The sequence below is a fragment of the Oryctolagus cuniculus genome, chromosome 6 (assembly GCF_964237555.1).
Source record: "Oryctolagus cuniculus chromosome 6, mOryCun1.1, whole genome shotgun sequence".
Taxonomy (NCBI): domain Eukaryota; kingdom Metazoa; phylum Chordata; class Mammalia; order Lagomorpha; family Leporidae; genus Oryctolagus; species Oryctolagus cuniculus.
This window is the reverse complement of record NC_091437.1, coordinates 133342541-133362705: the sequence shown is the minus strand read 5'-3', so window position 1 is coordinate 133362705 and position 20165 is coordinate 133342541. Positions and strand designations below refer to the sequence as shown.

At 40.7% G+C, this 20165-nt stretch overlaps 1 pseudogene; it reads right to left on the bottom strand.

Annotated features, from left to right (window-relative positions):
* The window catches only part of LOC127490795 (chromobox protein homolog 1-like), a 51965-nt pseudogene extending 32619 nt beyond the window's left edge, over positions 1 to 19346 (bottom strand).
* Between the last annotated feature and the right edge of the window lie 819 nt (positions 19347 to 20165).

Sequence of the window (20165 nt, the reverse complement as noted above, 5' to 3'; positions counted from 1 at the left end):
GAGGATGGGTAACGAGATTAATAGAAGGCATCTTCTGACCCCTCAAAGTACTGTGATGTGGCAACTTATGAAGGAGAATAGAGAAGTGGTGGCTTGTTAGATTGCTTGGGGGCCTTTAAGTGCCATCCTGATGCATAGGGATGGGTAAGTCCAGAGGTCCAGTCTGTCTCTGAGGTCTTCCCATAGCAAAGTGCCCAAGACAAGAGGAACTGAAGAGGGATCCACGCATTTTCCCTTCAGTGACAAACATCCTTATTGTTGGGGGTGCCGAGGGATTGCATGTTAAAAGGATGATCTAGGGTTTGGGATGCAGTGGGTGGTGGTGACAATGGGGACAGAGGGCTGGGAGACAGGGGGGAAAAGAATGGGGAGCCCCACCTGGGGAGCCCCTGTGGTGTCATAACCTACTCTGCTTTCTTGACTTCCCAAAGACTTTGCCATCCTGGTTTCAGGGCTTAGAATATATTTCGTATGTTTACACAGAGGGTGTCTTTCCTCTGCTAAAATGCTTGAGAGTTTTACTAGTAGAACTTAACTGTTTTTGTACTTTTGTACAAATATGCACCAAATTTGGTACAAATATGTCTCTTCTGTGACATAGTTATGTAGTTCAGCCATTGTCAAAAATGATCTCAGCAGGAATTTCTTTTCATAACTGCTCTAAGGGCTCAAAGAGAAAGGCTTATCATTTCTTTGGTCCAGGAATTATATATATATATATATATATATATATATATATATATATATATATATTTACAGGCAGAGTGGACAGTGAGAGAGAGAGACAGAGAGAAAGGTCTTCCTTTTTTTGCCGTTGGTTCACCCTCCAATGGCCGCCGCGGCCGGCGTGCTGCGGCCGGCGCACCGCACTGATCCGAAGCCAGGAGCCAGGTGCTTCCTCCTGGTCTCCCATGCGGGTGCAGGGCCCAAGGACTTGGGCCATCCTCCACTGCACTCCCGGGCCATAGCAGAGAGCTGGCCTGGAAGAGGAGCAACCAGGACAGAATCCAGTGCCCCGACCAGTACTAGAACCTGGTGTGCTGGTGCCGCAAGGCGGAAGATTAGCCTATTGAGCCACGGCGCCGGCCGCAGGAATTATATTTTAATAGACAAGGTGAAAAAAACATTTTGTAAATATGTGGAAAGATGAAAAAGGAATACCTTGATTTCAAACTCATTTTAAAATATTTACATATTTGAGAGATAGGGAGAGAAAGAGAAAGAGTGAAAGCAAACTCCCATCCATTGGCTCATTCCTAAAGTGTTCACAACAGCCTAGGCTGGTCTGGGCTGAAGCTGGGAGCTGGGAACTCAATCCAGGTCTCCAATGTGGGTGACGGGACTCAAGTAGTTGAGCCATCACCTACTACTACTCCCGCCATCTGTACTAGCAGGAAGCTGGAGTCAAGGGCTGCGAATCAAACCCAGGCACTCTTATGTGGGACACAGGCGTCCCAGTCTGAACCATTGGACCAAGGGTCTGCCACTATCTTGATTTAAATGATGAAAAAAATGTAATTGCTTTAAATAACAAAATACAAAGTTATGGGGCAGCACTGTGGCATAGCAGGTAAGGCTGCCACCTGCAGTACCGGCATCCCATATGGACAGTGGTTTGAGCCCCAGCTGCTCCACTTCCCATCTAGCTCTCTGCTATGGCTTGGGAAAGCAGTAGAAGATGGCCCAAGTCCTTGGGCCTCTGCATCCTGGCTTTGGAATGGCCCAGCTCTGGCCATTACAGCCATTTGGGTAGTGAACCAATGGATGGAAGATCTCCCCTCCCCCTCTCTCTAGCTTGCTCTCTCTCTGCCTCTGCCCCTTTTGTAACTCTGCCTTTCAAATAAGTAAATACATCTTTTTTTTTTAAAAAAAAGATACAGTTATAAGCAGTTAGGATCATGATTTTCTGAATGGGTTGGGTAATTGAGTAATTGGTAATTATGTACAGTTTTAGCAAGGTTGGACTGGACTTCTGAATTCTTGTTTAACTGTTGTAAATGGAGTCATTTTCCAACACAAATTTGGGGATCAGAATAATTTGATACACAGTTGTATCTAATGATTCTAGAGTGAGAGAAAAATGATGGAAAAATGCTACCAGTTTTATTATTTTCACAAAGATATTTTGGAAAATACCATATCAATTATGAAGCTTTTCTCCACATTGCCAGTCATAACACTTGAGGTAGAGAAGGTGACTTGAGTCTTCCTTTGCTGAGATCTGAAGGAATGTAAAATGGAATTGGAGATCTAGTAGATTTCTCCAGGAATCAAAGCATGCTTGGAAGATTTCCCAGTGAGATCCTGAGATATGGTGAGAGCTTGGCAGTCAAGGGTAGGCGATAGCTTGTTCATAGCTCTGTCCAGCACACCTAGGGAAAACTTGTTAGCCACTGAGTTCTCAATAAATCATTCTTAAACAGGCTGTATAAAATAAAATGGAAAAGTGAGCCTGAGAACAAGACCGATCCTGGGTTAAGCACTGATGATTGAGCAGTGGATAAAACAAAGTCCCTATCTTTAAGATGATGCTTCTATTCTCACTGAAGTGCTAGTGTGTGGAGAATTTTATCAGTCATTTCACAGTGATACAGTGGTTTTTTTTGGGAGGGGGGCTCGGAAAATTATTTTTTTTCTGTAGTGAACTGCACTGAATCAATTTGATTTCTGATTAATTTTCTGTAGGATACAGTGAAACTATTTCTGGTATTTCCATTTTCATCCTTTTTTCTCCTATTTTTGTAGAGATCATTTTTCCTGTGTGTGAATACCTTGCAAAAAACTTTCTTTCACTGATTAATGTTTTGTCCATAACTAGTAATGCCATATATGGTTTCTTCTGGTTGCAATTTTTAACTCCTTTTGACACATATTTTTGCTAAGTCTAACTTTCCTAGGTCAGATTGAAGATCTCACAGCTGAATTGATGTCAATCTTATTTTAGAGGGACTGATCCTGCCATGTGTTATCCATGGGATAAAAGACTGTTCTTTTGGGTTTATGTCCGATGTAACTCTTGACACAGTGCAGGTGGCTCTGCTGTAGGGAATTGGCCTTGCACATTGTGTGAACACAGTTCTAACCACTTTGCACACTCTGTTCACCCTCTCGGCAGAACAGAGCTCTGCATGTCCTGCTTCACTTCTTCCATTATCACTTCCCATGGCACTGTCGGCATGGGAACTTCCAGACAACTGAACTTCCCATGGAATGTTGCTTAAATATGGTAGTTCTTTCCCAGCTTGACTGTGTGCACCTGTGTAAGCTGTATCAGTTTATTGAAGCTGTTGCTGATCCAGGGGTAACTTTTTAAACATCTTTAATAACACAGATATTATGTTGTATTGTTACTGTGCTGTGTATTATATATTTATTTATTTACATTGGTGACCTTGTCTTATTTTCTATATTTGTCTTGAAATTTCTCAAAGGTAGCGCCCATATTTAATTTTATTTATGTTCTCTGGAATTATATTAAAACATCAAGTTTAATCCTTTTTTTTTTTTTAAGATTTATTTATTTGAAAGAGTTACAGAGACAGGGAGAGACAGAGACAAAGAGCTGCCATCTGCTGGTTCCTTCCCCAGATGGCCATTACAGCCAGGACTGGGTCAGACCCAAGTCAGGAGCTAGGAGCTTCTTCCAGGTTTCTTCCATGAGTGGAAGGGACCCAAACACGTGGGCCATATTCTGCTGCTATTCTGAGTCCATTAGCAGGGAGATGCATTAGAAATGGAACAGCCAGGATATGAACTGGCACCCATATGGGATGCTGGTGTTGCAGGCAGCAGCTTTGCCTGCTATGCCACAATGCCTGCCCCAAGTTGAGTTTCTTTAAAGAAAAATTTAAAATTTTTTTGAAATACAAGAAAAGAGAGACACAGAGGCAGATCCATCTGCTAATTCAGTCCCCAAATGCCTGCAATAGCCAGAGCTGGGCCAAGCCAAGGCAGGAGCTGTGAGCTTAGTCCAAGTCTCACACAGGGATGGCAGTTTCAGTTCTACAGCTGGGCCCCATCTGTCCACTTGGGGTGCACTACTTTAAGGCATTGGGGTTTCCTGATCCGGGGTTTCTTGGTAATTCATACAGTCACCCCTTAGTGGTCTTGTGAACTTGTAGGGATACTCCCTTGATGTGGGTCTGGGTCTCCATCCCTTTTACTTTGATAGAGTATGTACACATTTATTTCTTCTAATTTAGTTTCTTTAGTATAAACACTTCACTAAGATTTAAAACAAAACATAACATGTTTATAAGCAGCTTCTACTTTCTCAGTAAAATTCTCTAGGTCAAGGAAATGCTAAGTGCCTGGTCATCCATTTGGAATGATAGGGGAAAGAAAAATATAAAGAATAAAAATGCATTAATATTTTGGTAAAAAATTAATCCTTCTGGGGCCAGTGTTGTGGCACACCAGGTTAAGCCACTCCTGCTACTCCCACATTTTATATGAGCACTGGGGTTCCTATCCCAGCTGCTCTGCTTCTGATCCAGCTCCCTGCTAATGTGCTTGGAAAGGCAGCAGAAGATAGCCCAAGTGCTTGAGCCTCTTCCATTCATGTGGGAGATTTGGATGGAATTCCCAGGTCCTGGCCCAGACCTGGCTGTTGTAGCCATTTGGGGCGTGAACCTGCAGAACCATTTGGGTAGTTAGCCTTCTCTTTCTCCTTTTCTCTCCCCTCCCCTTAACTCTGCCTTTCAAATAAATAAATAGATCTTTTAGAAAATCCTCCTGCAAACAAAATACTGATCGACTGGCCCTGCCATAAGAATACTTGTAAAAGCAAAAGAGAAGTCTGAATTAGGGTGTGGTCTATTTTCTCTCTGGCTTAACTCAGGAGACCACAGAACTGTCAGTGATATGAGGTCAGGAAATAAATTCTGGCAGGTGAGTTCCTTAGGATTCGGTAACCAGCAATAACTGGAACTGTCAACAGGAAATAGGAAGCATCAGGAAGACTTGGCAGAGGGTGCATGGGATGGGTCATGGGCCATGGCCAAGGATAGGTCATGGGTCTTCAGGAGCACTGGGTAAGGCCTCAGCTGCAAAGGAAGAAGTCACGGGGTTGGGTGTCACAACAGAGTATTCAACAAGGGCAGAGCAGAAGGGGAAGGGTTTCAAAGATGAACCCCTCTAGAAGCCAGGCTGACTTCATGCTGAGTCCCTGAGCTGCTTGATTAAGGTTTCAGAATTTCTCCCCTAATGGAAGGAAGGAAGATTGGTCCCCAAGCTGGGGGTGGGGCTAAATCCCAGCCTGCAGCAGAAATCCGAGTTGCCCCAGGGATGGGGAGTGGAAGGATGAGGGAAGAAGTGGCGGGTGAGTCAGACAGGCCATTACACCAGACCTTGGGTGCACAGTGTTTGAAAAGGACACTGGCATAAAAATTAGTCTTCACACACTTCTCCACACATGGATGATGTCAGCACTTTAACTCTGAACATGTTGACCAAAACAAAAATGGCCTACTTTTAAAAAACCACTAGTTCTACCTCCTTCTCACTAGCTCAGCTGCCATAATCTAAGGTAGAGAGCGACTCATACGTTGAAAACTGTAGTGACACTGTTGTTCTGATGGTAATTGTTAGTGAAGTCTCCAGAATGGACAGCACATTTTCTGGGAGGATCAGAGAGCATGTCATGGACGATTGCCAGCTTGTGAACCATTAGTCAGGAAACACTACATGAGGAAAACTCTGAGACCTATTGGGCAACAACTGTAATTGTTGCAGTGAAAGCACTTGAATGCTATTCAGTGACTTCATAAGGAAGTTTTAATCTATACCACGTTCTGGAACCATAGTAAGCCCTCTTAAACCATTAGCTAAGTACATTCTTCCTCTTGCTTCAAAGCTTCTAGTTGCTCCTAATGTGCTCTGTGTCAAGTATAAAGGCTTTCTGTCAAAAGGTTCTATTGCTTGGACTTAACTCCACTGGTTCAGTCTTCTTTCATTGCTCCCAGCATTGCCTCCACTTTAACCTGTTCACTGAATAGGTCATGTTCATTATCCAAACCTACCTTCCACTGTGTCCATACTGTTAGAGTACTCTCCTTTTTCTGAATGTCTAACCCTTGCCATATTTTTAAAACTTTATTCTTTATTTATTTAAAAGGCAGAGTTACAGAGAGAGGAGAGAGAGAGAGAGAGAAAAAGAGAGAGAGAGGCGAGAGGCGAGAGAGAGAGAAACCTTCTGTTCGCTGGTTCACTGCCCAAATGGCGGCTATGGCCAGGACAAAGCTATCAGCCTGGAGTTTTTTCCAGGTCTCTAACACGGGTGCAGGGGCTCAAGGACTTGGGCTATCTTTTGCTGCTTTCCCAGGCACATTAGCAGGGTACAAAATTGGAAGTGGAGTAGCCAGCACCCTTATGGGATGCTGGCATTGCAGGTGGTGGTTTAACTTGCTATACCACAGTGCTGGCCCCAATCTTGCTGTTTTTTATGGAGTAGCTTTTGTTTTGTTTCTTCCATGAAGCCTCTTGAAATAACGCTGGCTGAGAATTTTCTCCCTTCTTTCAACGCTCAGTATTTTGGATACAAATGACTATCTACCAAACATCCACTCTTTCTTTTTTCTTCCGTTGAATTCCAGGTTTTTTGGGGGCAGCATTTTTGGAACAAGGATGATAATCTATTAGCCTGTGAGACATGAATGAATTTCTATCTTTTCAAAAATGATTTATTGGGGGTGGTGCTGTGGTATAGTATGTTAAGGCTCCACCTGCAGTGTTGTTATCCCATATGGGTGCTGGTTTGTGTCCTGGCTGCTCCACTTCTGATCCAGTTCCCTACTAATGGCCTGGTAAAGCAGTGGAAGATGGCCTGAGAGCTTGGTGCACCCATGTGGGAGACTGGGAAGAAGCTCCTAGCTCCTGGATTTGTATTGGCCCAGCTCCAGCCGTTACAGCCATTTGGGGAGTGAACCAGTGGTTGGAAGACCTCTCTCTCTCTCTCTGTAACTGCCTGTCAAATACATAAATAAATCTTTAAAAAATTGTTTTCATTTACTTGAAAGAGAGAGAGAAAGGGAGGGAGGTAAGGAGGGAGGGAGAGACAGAGAGAGAGAGAGAGAGAAATATATCTTCCATCTGCTGGTTCACTCCCCAAATACTCACAACAGCCAGGGCCAGACCAGGCTGAAGCCAGGAGTTTGGAACTCCCACATAGATGGCAGGGGCCCAAGCACTTAATTCATCATCTGCTACCTCCCAGGATGTATTAGCAGGAAGCTGGATTGGAAATAGAGTAGCTCGGACTCAAATGAGAACGTCCATGTAGGTTGTAGGTGTCCCAAGCAGGAACTTAATCTACTATGTCACAACACCTGCTCTACAAGAATTTCTTTTCTTTTCTTTTCTTTTTTTTTTTTTTTTGAAGAAAAGTTTATTGTCAAATGGGAAAGAATTTACTTCTAGGAATTACTTTTCTGATACAGACATGACACTACATTTTACTCCTGGGTGCTTTTATTTTCTTTTTAGAATCTGGACCAGAAGTTGCAGGTAGAAGAGTCATCTCTGAAAAATTTTTATTCACTTATTTTAGAGGCAGAGAAATGTAAAAGAGATGGAGACAGGTAGAGAGAGAGAGAGAGAGAGCGCACTCCAATCCATCGGTTCACTCCCTGAATGCCTGAAATGGCAGAGACTGGGCCAGAGCCAAAGCCAGAAGCCAGAAACACAATCTCTGTCTCCCGCATGGGTGAAAAGAACCCAAATGCTTGAACTAGAATCGCTGCTTCCCAGGGTCTGTATTAGCGGGATGCTGGAGTCAGGAGCCAGAGCCAGGAATTGAACCTGGTCATTCCAATGTGGGTTGCAATTATCTTAATTACTAGACTAAATACCTGCTTTGCATAGAAAGTTTGTAGTGCATTTTAAATGATTGTTAAGAAACTTTTCAGTTACACTTCAGTATGTAATTCCATTATATTTTGCTATTGAAAGAATACTTGTACCTTCAGCAGCTAGCACCAAAATAGAGTAATTAGAACGATGACAGAGTTAGGCACACTAATAAGACCTATTTAAACTATATTTTATGTTAAGTTGATTAACTTAATCATATGTGTATAAAGTTAATTGAAAATAGATCTTAGCACAAAATAAGAATGGGAATAGGAGAGGAAGGAAGAAGGGGGGTGGGAGTATGGTTGAGAGGGCAGGTTCATGGGCAGAATCACCATCTTCCTAAAGTTGTAATTATGAAATGTATGAAGTTTGTATTCCTTAAATAAAAGGTTTCTGGGGAAAATTATATTTTCGCAGAGCACTTTTACTATGAGATGAGTGATATAATACTATAAAGATACTCTAGTAATATATTTCCAATGAAAATTAATATGAATACTCCTTCTCTAGCTGTGGGAAAAGCCATCCTTGCAATTGAGGAAGTCAAGAAATTCATTAAGAAGGATGAGAAGAAGTGATAGAATGGGAAGTGGTGAGCCAGTTATTAAAGTGATTATGAATGCAGATGAGTGGCCAAAAGTGGATGACTGCAACAGAGATTCAGTGAGGGATATTGTCAGTTATTATATATGGGTATCAAGTATTATTATTAAAATATTTTACAGTTTTCATTTTACATATTCATTTACATATTCATTCAGGAAAGTGTTTTTAAATCTCCAAATCAAGAGGTTTCTTCTATGCCTTCCTGTTATTCATTTTTGAGTTGTATTATATTCTCATTTTATTTTATTTTATTTATTTTTTTAAAATATTCTCATTTTATAACATGGCCTGTTTAATTCTGCTCTGTAGAACTTATTGAAGTTTTTTTTAATGGCCTAATATAAAGTGGTCTTCAAAAAGTTCATGGAAAATATGTCGTACAAAAAAAACTATGCAGGGATTTCAAAATGTTTTACACCAAAATACACCTATCCCTTAATTCCAATTTTTTTTCCTACAAAAATTTAAAGACCCTTCATACATAGTTTCTGTCCATGCCCAGCATTGCTTGAAAAGAGCCTGGCCTTTGATACATAGCTCTTGAGTTCACCTTACTTATTACGGCATCAGGCGATGAGGAAACTGAGCCTATAGTTTAAATCATTTGTGCTGAACTCAGCATAACCTGTATGTTTGTTATATGAATAGTTTGCAATGTTGAAGAGAATTTCACAAAATTTGTAAGCTTAACCCTGGACTTCAGCTTTAAAAAGGTAATTGAAAAATTAATTGCGTGATTTTAACTTGAAGGTTGAAGTAGTGACTTTTCCCAAATTTGAGAAGACTACTGGAACACTTAAAAGAACTTGAAATTAACTTTCTCTTGCTCTCTCTCTCTCTCTTAAATGTTCCCTCTCTTCACACACGCAAGCACGTGCACACACACACAGCTTGTAAGACAGACTTTTATGAATGCTGAAGGATTTGCTTGTGGTGCTATGTGCTTGCCTGATCAAGCACTCAAAGTTCTTCAAAAGAAGTAAAGAACTAGAAGAGAGGAGCTCAAAAGTTCCCAACAGAAGAAACTAATAAATATTTAAGGAAATGGAAGTGTTGATTACCTCGAGTTGATCATTAGACATTCTGTTCATATACCATCTTATCACACTGAACCCCCAAATATGTATAATTTCATGTGTCAAATATAGAAAGCTTAAAAGCATATACTAATCTAACAAATGTACTTTTAAATACTTACAGAAATTCATTAAGTATATAAGTTGAAGAATTTAAATGGGATTCAGTTTGTTCTACTGTGGTTGAGCAAACATTATTCTCCTGAAAATTGTCATTCTTATTTTACATAAAACTGGCTATATTTATAGATAAAATTATTTTATTTCATTTTTGCATTTAAAGACTTGAGGAAAATCTGATTTTTTTAGTTAGGAACTTGCAGATGGAGGATCTCTCTCTCTCTCTCTCTGCCTCTCCTTCTCTCTGTATAACTCTGACTTTCAAATAAGTAAATCTTAAAAAAATAACTGCCATTGATGAAAGCTAGTATATACATAAAAATTCCAGAATAGGGGGAGGAGGGATAGGGCATTTGAAGCAGAGAGGCATGGAAGAAGTCTTTGTGAAAGAGTTTGGGAGAAAATTGTGAAATTAACACAGACATCACAATTCTGCCATCTTCTGCTGCTTTCCCAGGCACATTAGCAGGGAGCTAGATGGGAAGTGGAGCAGCTGGGTTTCAAACCAGCACTCATATGCTGGCACTGCAGGTGGCTGCTTAACCTGCTAGGCCACAATGCTGGCCCTTCTATGTAGAGTTGAGAATCTGAGATGTTGGCGTCAATTGTCATCTTTGCATGCTCACTTGGATTCAAACTGACAGTAATGAAGTTTGCTGGGTGTTAAGCATATAGCAGACATTATATCACTACTTCAGTATATGTGTTCATTAATTCATATGCTATGGGTGGAGTAAACAGGCAGTGAGGCCAATGAGGAGTTTGGGGAGCCTGAACAGTGATGATGCATTGGAGCTAATGTTAATAACAATCGATGACTTTTTATGTCTTTGCATTATAAAAGTAGATATATGTCAAATCTATTCTTCCTTAGTTTCAGTGAAGCCAGCCTACTCTTGCAATTAGTCACAAGAAAATAGCCAATATCATGCTATATTCGTATTTATTAACAGATCCTGCTTATTATTGGGAAGGCAAATTATGGGTAGATTTACCTTAGTTGCCATGATCATGACTGAAAATCAGACTGTCGCCTTGTGAAGAAAAATTGGGCAAGAGCAATTGTATTTGAAGTTGCTAACTGTTCTTTGGTTTTCTTTTAATTTTTTGGTTTAAAGATGCCTTAAAGATAAGGGATCTATGGATGCCAAATCATGATCAAGTGAGCAGGAATCTACCCAGTTTCCTTAACAATAACAGTGTGGTTCAGTGAGGGGAGCAAGGGGCGAGGTTAGACAGACCTACACTTGCATTCAGACTTCATCACTAACCAGTGTGTGATTTTTCAGGGATGACACCATTTTCTCAGGTCTGTTCCCTTACTCGAAAATGTGCTGATACTACCTAGTAATGATAAAGATTAAATTAGTATTAACACTCTAACATAGTGCCTGAAACATGAAAGGTGCTCAATAACCATTTTGAAATATAGCTCATAATTTATTTCAGTATGTCAACAGTTTCTATTCTCTGAGGCAAAAAAATTCTTGATTTGTTGATTTTCAGCTATATAGAGACTCTAAAACAAATGACACAGAGACCATGACTACAAAACACTGGACAACCTTCTATTCTAAATCCTTTTCTCAGTTCAGTATATTTGGATGACTATTTACATTTCAGAGTTTAAGGTGGAAAGACTCAGGGACAAATGATATACTTTTATTTTAGGGGGAGATGACATTTAACTCCATTATCTTCTAATGGCTGACGGTCATGCCAGGTAATTTGCTATGTTGCACCTATGGTATAAGAGGTGAATATTAAGATTTAGGTATGTAGAGGATAAGGGAGAAATCAAGATGAGAAAGTAAAAGTAACAAGGAAACTTTATTTCTTTTCCATCTTGAATTATTTGTGAACACTCAAATGTACAGTGTCTGAGAAGGCAGTTGGGTAACTAGGTTCTGGACATGAGTAATTTGGTGGAGTAATGGAGCTTAGTGAGTGCAAAGCAGCCAGCAAACATACCCAACTCCTTTAGCACATGCTGAATAATGAGCATACGTCATGTGAAAGGAGGGTAGAGCTGAGTTCTGGAGATAGGGGAAGGCTTAGTGTATTGTAAGGATTTTTTTTTTAAGATGTATTTATTTGTTTGAAAGGCAGAGTGACAGAGAGAGGGAGAGACACAGAGAGAGAGAGGGAAAGATCTCCCATTTGCTGGCTCATTCCCTAAATGCCTACAACAGGCAGTCGTGGGCCAAGCTGAATCCAGCAGCCAGGAACTCTATCCAGGATTCCTACAGGGATGGCAGGAACCCAAGTACTTGGAACATCATCTGATGTTTTCCCAGGTGCATCAGCAGGAAGCTGGATTGGGAGCAGAACAGCCAGAACTTGAACAGGTACTCTGATATGGGCTGCTGACTCTGTGAGCTGCTGCTGCTTACCCCTCACCGAGCCACGGTGTCAGCATCAGCCTTGCAGGTTTTTTTTTTTTTTTTAAAGTTTCCACTTCTTTAAGATTTATTTATTTTTTTGAAAGTCAGAGTTACACACAGAGAGAGGGAAAGGCAGAGAGAGGTAGAGAGAGACAGAGAGACACAGAGACACAGAGAGACAGAGAGACAGACGGACATAGAGAGGTCTTCCATCTACTGTTTCACTTCCCAGATGACCACAATGGCTGGAGCTGGCCTGATCCTAATCCAGGAGCCAGGAGCTTCTTCCAAGTCTCCCACTTGGTGCAGGGGCCCAAAGACTTGCACCATATTCTACTGCTATCTTAGGCCATAGCAGAGAGTTGGATCGGAAGTGGAGCAGCCGGGACTTGAACCAGTGCCCATATGGAATACCAGCACTGCAGGCAGTGGCTTTACCCACTGTGCCACAGCACTGACCCTAACCTTGTAGTTTTTGAGATCTGATTAAAAAATGTTTCTATAATACTTTGTCTCTGTGCACTCAACATATTCCTATGATAGGCTGTTCATACCTATTTTAATTTAGTTTATATATCAGACTCTATGGGTGGTTTGTATTGTAAAGTTCTTGAAGGCAGGTACCATGTCTTCTTTCTCTCCATCCACTCTAAAAATGTTTGGCAAATGAATGAGTAAATAAATGAACTCTCACATAGTCAACTAGCCTGAAATTATGGAACTGAATGTATTCTGTGATTCAGAAAAGTTGAGATTGGAACTTCAGTAAAATATTTCAAGAGGCTCTCTCAGCATTTCAGGCATGGAAAGCCAAGACACTGTGACAAAAAAAATGTCCTACAAGAAGGCAGGGGAGGTGGAAGGGGGTGGGCACACAAGGAGGAAGGGGATGTCTTCTCCTTTTCCAAAACAAACGAGGAGTCTAACTGGGTCTCCTGTGCATAGAGTGGGAGGGAATCCTCATCTACAGCATGCCTGCATTTGGTGGCAAAGCTGACGCAATTGTTTTACCCTGAGAAATGGAGAGAAAAGCACTGAAATTTCCAAATCCCGTTTCAATGTGATGCATAATGGTCCTTCACGGTAAACAAAGACCAGTCTTTTTGAAGCCAGGGCCTTGCCGTTAGAGGGCTCGGTTCCTGAAATGGAAGAGCATAGTGGGGGAGGGGTTAGATTGTCCTCAGTCCAAACTAGTGCCTCCTACCACTCTCTGGTCCTTAGAAGGCAGCCAATTCAATTTACTTACATTTGGCTTTCACTTTCAAAAATGCATACATTGCATGACACAATCTGTTATATTAGATTTACTAATATTTTACAGTGCTGCAGCCAAGTTCAGGCCAAGCACCTTAGATGCGCGAGATTTATGGCCAGTGATTAATCTTGGAAAAATAATGAATTGCCACCAAAAAGGGGGAAGGAACAGATTATTCCCCAAACAAGAAAGAAAATCTAGCCCATCATTTGATGGATGAATATATCTTAAAAAAAAAAAAAAAGACAAATGGAAAACATTTGCAATCTAAAACATCTTTCTCTGAACAACCAACAGTGATCATCTTCCTAAACCGACGTGGCAGGTCCAAAGGGCAAACTGAATTTGCTCTGTAACATTCAGAATATCAGCCCATGGCAGCTGGGTGTGCTCCATTAGGAGCCTACTATTCTAGCACCAGGACTTTCAGGCAGGACAGTGGCTTCTGCCAGGCTCTTGCTGAGTCTCACAGCACGTCTAGTTTGAAAGAGGGTTCAGGACGCAGGGAGCAGCATATTCGTCTTCTTTTTTTCCATGTGTATTTAGCCTGTTGGAAAGAAAAAAAAAAAACAACCAAAAAATTGAAAAAACATCCCTGGAACTGGAGCTCAAATGAATTATAAAACCCATCCCTCCATGTTTTCTTTAGTTTTTACTTTTTTTTTTCCCTGTGCTTTGAAAAAAATAGGGGGAAATGAAATTTGCTCATTCTTAGGTTTAGGGAAGATAATTTTGATTTTTTTTAAGGAGTAGGAAGGACTATATATCAGGTTGGCTCATTTATACACACTCATACACACATTGCATTCTTGGTGGTGGTTCTCTGACTCAATATTATCACCTAAACTCCTCCTTTCCTGAGATGGTATTACCTTATATTCCTTATATTACATTTTTTTTTTAGATTTATAGAAAAATCCAGAGGAGTCTTGCTTCATTGGTTTTTCATGAAAGAAAACATTTCCTTTGCAGCTTGGAATTAAAAAATGCAACCATTGGAGTTGTTTTCCTTTTCCTTCCTCTAAAACCAAGAAACATATTTTTCTTTCTGCACTGAGACCATTACTGAACTATCAGATGACCAGCTGGATCCTGAAACCAAGATATTTATAGTCTGTAAATATTTTTATGGTGGTAGTGGTGAAGAAAAGGGTGGTCTCCCCTATACATTCAGCCTGCCTCATGATTTTTCTTAACATTTAAAAGTAAAGTCTATTTTTCCTACATTGAGAATAAAGCAATCTAAATGTCTGGCTGGAGAAGTAATGGAGATTCTTTTTTATTGCATTCTCAGGCACAGTGGCTATGTGAAGCAGATTATGGATTGATTTTTGTGGTTATCCTTAATGTACAGCACGGGTACTGAGAAAAAAGGTTTATACATTTTTCTTCCAAATATTGAATGTATTTTTCTGAATCAGTTTTATCTTAAAGTATATAATCCTGGAAAACAAACTCAGAAGTTTACTTTAAAAAATATCGGTGTTCATGCCTCAAAGGCAGTTTAATGATGTGTGAGCTTTGGTGTTGTAACAAATGATCCCTCAGTTGCAATAACTTAGATCAGCAAAGGTGTCTGAGGATCAACTGTGGTTCTGCTTCGCATGTCCTCTTATTCGAGGATCCAAACTAAAGAAGGAGCTCTTATCTGCAAATGTCATTCTCACATCTAAAGGGAACACACTGTATTTCCTGGAGCTTGTGTTTGGGTGTGGCATGGGTCAAGCACACATTGACCCAAGCAAATTGTTTCATGGCCAAGACTGCTGTCAATGAGCTAGGGAAGTATGTCTCTCCCACAGTAAGTCACTGTAGGTCCCATGGCAGTGAGTAAGATGAAAAATTATCCTAAGGAAAGGGGAGCAAAGAGCTGAGAACCACTGGGATGCTCGACAGGCACTCCCACAAGCCCATCACCAGCCCGGCTGGTGCATTTAACAGTCTCTTTAGTACCTTCGTGATTTAAATCAGGACTTGGGATAAGGAACACATCCAGATTTCCTTCCTCCTCTTGTTGTGTGTACTCAGGATACGTTAAAAAATAAAATATATTATTTGCATAAGTAGACAACAATGGGAGGGGGTAGTATTATGAAGGAAAACTATTATAGTGCAGCCTACAGATGGAGACATGCACAATTTCCTTCTTCTTAAGCTTTCTTGCCTTCTCTGATTGTTTCTGTGTATCCTGACCTTTTTTCTTCCCTTCACATACATTTTCTTTATTGTGTTTCTCACTTTTAACTTTTCTTCTGTGCTATTCCCTTTTTACTTTTTCATTCTATTTACACATTTCTTCATTCAATGTATATTACCCCACAGGATGCCAAAATAAAACATGGTCCCTACCTCAATTTATAAAATAAGACAGTCCTACTAAATCTGTCCAAGGGATTTAATAATTCTGAAATCCTAATGACAAGGAGATTTTTAAAGAGACAGAGCTATACAAAATTAGCTGTAACACAATATAAAATCTTTTAAATGCCAGATAAGGGTAACTGACAAACTACTATGAGAATTCAATAGGATATTATTTTAGGGTAGATTGGAAATAGATCAGTGTCATTATTTGAAATTTTTGGTGTTTTCTCTTATTAACCTTTCTTTCCTCTTCATTCATAGACTTCTTCTCTCTTTCTGACATTTTATATTTCATGCCTAGGTCAGGGCTGTAAATATAGTTCTTATATACCATACCACTTTGCTTGCAAGTTACCAAAACTTTGTTCAAACTGCTTAAGTAGGGAAGGAGAATGTATAGGCTCATAAACTGGAATCCTGTTAGGCATTTAGACATATGTCTTTTGTTTTCTGCTGCTATCACAGAATACCACAGACTGGTTAATTATAAACAATGGAATTTTATTTGGCTTGTAGTTCTGGAGGCTGGGAGGTCGGAGAGCATGGCACCTACATCTGGTGAGAGCTTTCAAGCCGTGTTGTAATGCTGTAGAAGCAGAAGTGAGCGATGCAGAGAGAGGAAATCAGGCCAAACCCATTACTTTTATCAGGAACCCACTTCTGTGATAATGGTGTTAATTTCTGAATGAGGGCAGTGGCCACATGAGCCAATGACTTTTTAAAGTTCCCTCCTCTTAATAGTGTTGCAACGGCAACTAAACTTGAGTTTTGGAGGATACATTGAAAATCTAGCTGTATAGAATCTATGCTCCTATGTTTGTCTCACTCTTGAATCAATCACAGTGACCAGAGGAATGGAATGCTTCAACTGGTCAGGCGGGGATCATGTTACCCCTTTTCAAGTCTGCAGGAAGGTAAGCCTTACTTGAAAATGCACGGCAGTGAGGATGGGAGACAAGATTGCCATTTTAGAGGCTGGGGAAATGCAAAAACAATAAAAGCTGCTACATCGTAGGGGTCAATGCATTTTGTACACTCATTGTAGAGATATGTATACACAAGTACAAAAAAAATACCTTCTTTTCTACCCAAAATGTAATGTCCTTAACTTTATCTCACTCACTGGTTATCCTATTTCCTGCAGATATGAAAGAGATTCTTCAAAAAGTTCATGAAAATGTGTATTACAAAAAAAAGTTGTGTCTTTCAAAATTTTCCATCAAAATAAATTTACCTTTTGACTCCATTTTGTTCTACAAATTTTTGGAAGTACTGTCTTAATTACCAAACATCTTTTTTATTCCTTTAAATATGTTAAAATATGGTTGTTCTATAGGGTAGTTGATGGTACCAACATTTAGAGTCCTCCTAGATCTTTCTGGGTTGGCTATTGTTTCTTGTATTTATCTGGTTATTCTTTATTTTATGCCAGTCATTGTATTTGAAAAATTATTTCTAGGACTAATGGGAATCCAAGAATGAAGGTACTTTATTTTCAGACAGGTTTTGAATTCTCTTGCCAATGTCTGTGTACACTGCCAGCTAGGATCATGTAAACTCAAATTCAGTGCATTAGGGTCCCTAGACCACTCCGCTGATGTAAATCTGGGCTGCAATATGTGATGAAGTTTCCATTACTACTGTGTTCCCTAAACACGCAGGGGATGGTTGAGGTGTCACTTGACTGTGAAGAGGGTCTCCTAGTGGGCTTCTCAACTAGTGTGTGCCCTAGTTTATCTTTAATTTCTTTTTTCCTCCTCAAAAATCCTCCTCTTCCTAAGAAAATTCAAAATTTCGAAGCCAGATAAATATCCTCAAGATGAAAGTGCATTTTTGCCCATTCACCTTCCTAGGTTCTTGTTTGGCTTATTTAAAAAAAAATCCTATTTATATGAAAGGCAGAGGGACAGAGAGACACAGAGAGACGTCCCATCTGCTGGTTCACTTCCTAAATGCAGCAGCTTGGCCTGGACCAGGCCAAAGCCAGGAGCCAGGAACTCAAGCCAGGTCTCCCTTGTGGGTAGCAGCAATTTAACTAGTTGAGCCGCCTCCTAATGCCTCCCAAGATGTGCCTTAGCAGGAAGCTGGTATTGGGAACAGAGCTTGAACTCAAATGCAGGTACTTCTATATAAGGGTGTCCTAAGCAGTGACTTAAACACGAGTTTAAATAGTATACTGTTATTTCCTCACTTTTTTTAGTAGCTCTTTGTCGTTACTAGAATAATAGTTGTTATTATATTTAGCATTTTCAGTTGTTTTCAGCAAAGGGTTGGTTAAAATAATTGAGCCTGTCACTCTGGGAATTAAAGTCTCTGAAAGCTCTGTTGTATGCTTCATATGCTTGATCTTGTCTTTCTGTTGTTTGCTCTCCTGGTTTCTGCTCCTGTTCTCTCATCATACTGTGTTTGTGAATAGGCCCTACTGGAATAGCATAGTTCAATCTACTTTGCTCAGTGTGACATCATGCAACAACTTCTCGTGTTTGATCCATGTCTTTTTTTGTAGTTGATGGTATGCGTTGCTTCTAATTTCTCCAGAATCTTCTTATCTTGGTTCCTTTGGACTCTGGTGTATGTATCATATTTATGTAAATGAAGCTGCTTGAAAAAGTTTATGGAAAAATGGAATTAAAAGATATGCTTATTTTGGTGCAAATATGCTTTGAAATTTTATGTATGAGAGGGCTTCAAGGAAGTCACAGTGGGGTGAGTGCTCTGCCCAGCAGTTAAGATGTTAGGTTAGAACACTTGTGTCCATTTTGGAATACATGAGTTTGAGGCCCAGCTCCACTCTTGATTCCAGCTTCCCGCAAATGTGTAGCCTGGGAGGCAGCAGATGATGCTCCAAGTGGCTAGATCCCTGCCACCCAAATAGGAGATTTGGATTTGCATTCCTGACTCTTGGTTTTAGCCTGGCCCAGCTCTGGGGGCAATCCTGGTATTTGAGTGACTGGGAGCTCACTCCCTTTGTCTTTCTTTCTATTTCCTTGCTTCTCAAATAAATACAAAAAAAATTTAAAGGTCATGGAAAATACATATGATAAAACTATGCATAGGTTTCAAAAATTTCCATTTTCTACAAACTTATTAAAGTACTGGTATGTGAGTGTGTTTACAGTTTTTTGTAAATAACCTCTTAGCTGGTTTCCCTCCAACGAATTTTGAGTTTTAACAAAGTAGCTACCTTTCTAGCATAGAATTGAATGTGTTATACCGCCTACTCAAAAAAAGGAAGCCTAATGCACTGAAGATGAAGTTCGTATTGGTCACCATGGAAGTCCAGGTCACTTATAATCTAGTGGCAATCTGCTTTGCCAATCCTCATCTTCCCTTCTTCTCTCTGCTCTATCCTATTAGCATGTTGGTGTACTACACAATTATTTCGACTTTACATCCCTCTGTTTTTCTTCTATCACTTGACTTAAATGCCTTTTCTTGCTTCTCTAATAAAATCCTGCTTAGCCTTCAGGACCAATGTCATTTTATTTCGCTGAAGATTTTCCTGGTACTTACACAGTGGCGATAATTGCTTTTTGTATTTTTTTCTAATTCTCATTTTTCATTGTTGGCAGAGAGCGTTTGAAAGCCGGAAAGAGGAGCCACTAGAATAAGTTGAGTGTTGGGCTGGAACGTGCCGGGGATGCCTGGGGCAACTTTACCATTTCCTGAGGAGAGAGATAGGAACGTCATGCCTGCATCTTCATTCCTTGGAAGGCCAAGGATGCTGGGAGCAGTCCTCTCATGCCTCAGGTCGTGGAAGGCTCATGTCACAGAGGCCTGGGGCCTCTTGTCCTAGGATAATGGACAAGGGTCCGTTTATTGCATAAGTGTTCCTCTCCTCCTCGTGAGAGATCACCTAGTGCATGCGGGCGCGATGAAATCGCTTCTGCTGACGTCAACAAATACATACTCGCTGACACAGAGAAACCTGGTGTTATCTGCAGGAAATAAAAGCAGTGGCTCAAGGCACAGAGCTGTTCCTTCTTCACTCGCGGAAGGGTTCCCTCTGCCCTCCACCCCCAGCCCGATTTTCCATAATCTCTTGTCTTTGTCTTTATTCACTGCACTCTGTCCCCTCTTCACCCTGGAAAGGTTGCTGTGCGCTTCGCGGCACATGGTGCCCCGGCAGGGAGCTGAGGAGGAAGGCTGGCCAGACTGAGTAAAGGTGAAAGTGTCATGGAAAACATGGCAGCCTGAGCACAGAACGTCAGGAGTCGTGATGGTGAGTTTTGTGTACGGTGTTTTTAGCAAAAGGTTTTCTAAACTTCTTCTCAGTGGTTATAGAGTACAATCCGAGGTTTCCCAAGCAAGGAACCTCAGATCTCCAAGAATGGGACAAAGTAAGGGAGGCTTTAAGAAAGGCCCACTGGGAAGGGGCACAGTAGCTCAGGTCTCCTTTGCCCTGTGGTCCAGCATCAGGCTTGTCCTGGAACCCTTACAGACAAACACAAAACCAACCTGCCCGGCCGCTCAAGGTGATGACTGGCCTTTCCCACCACCACCTCTGCC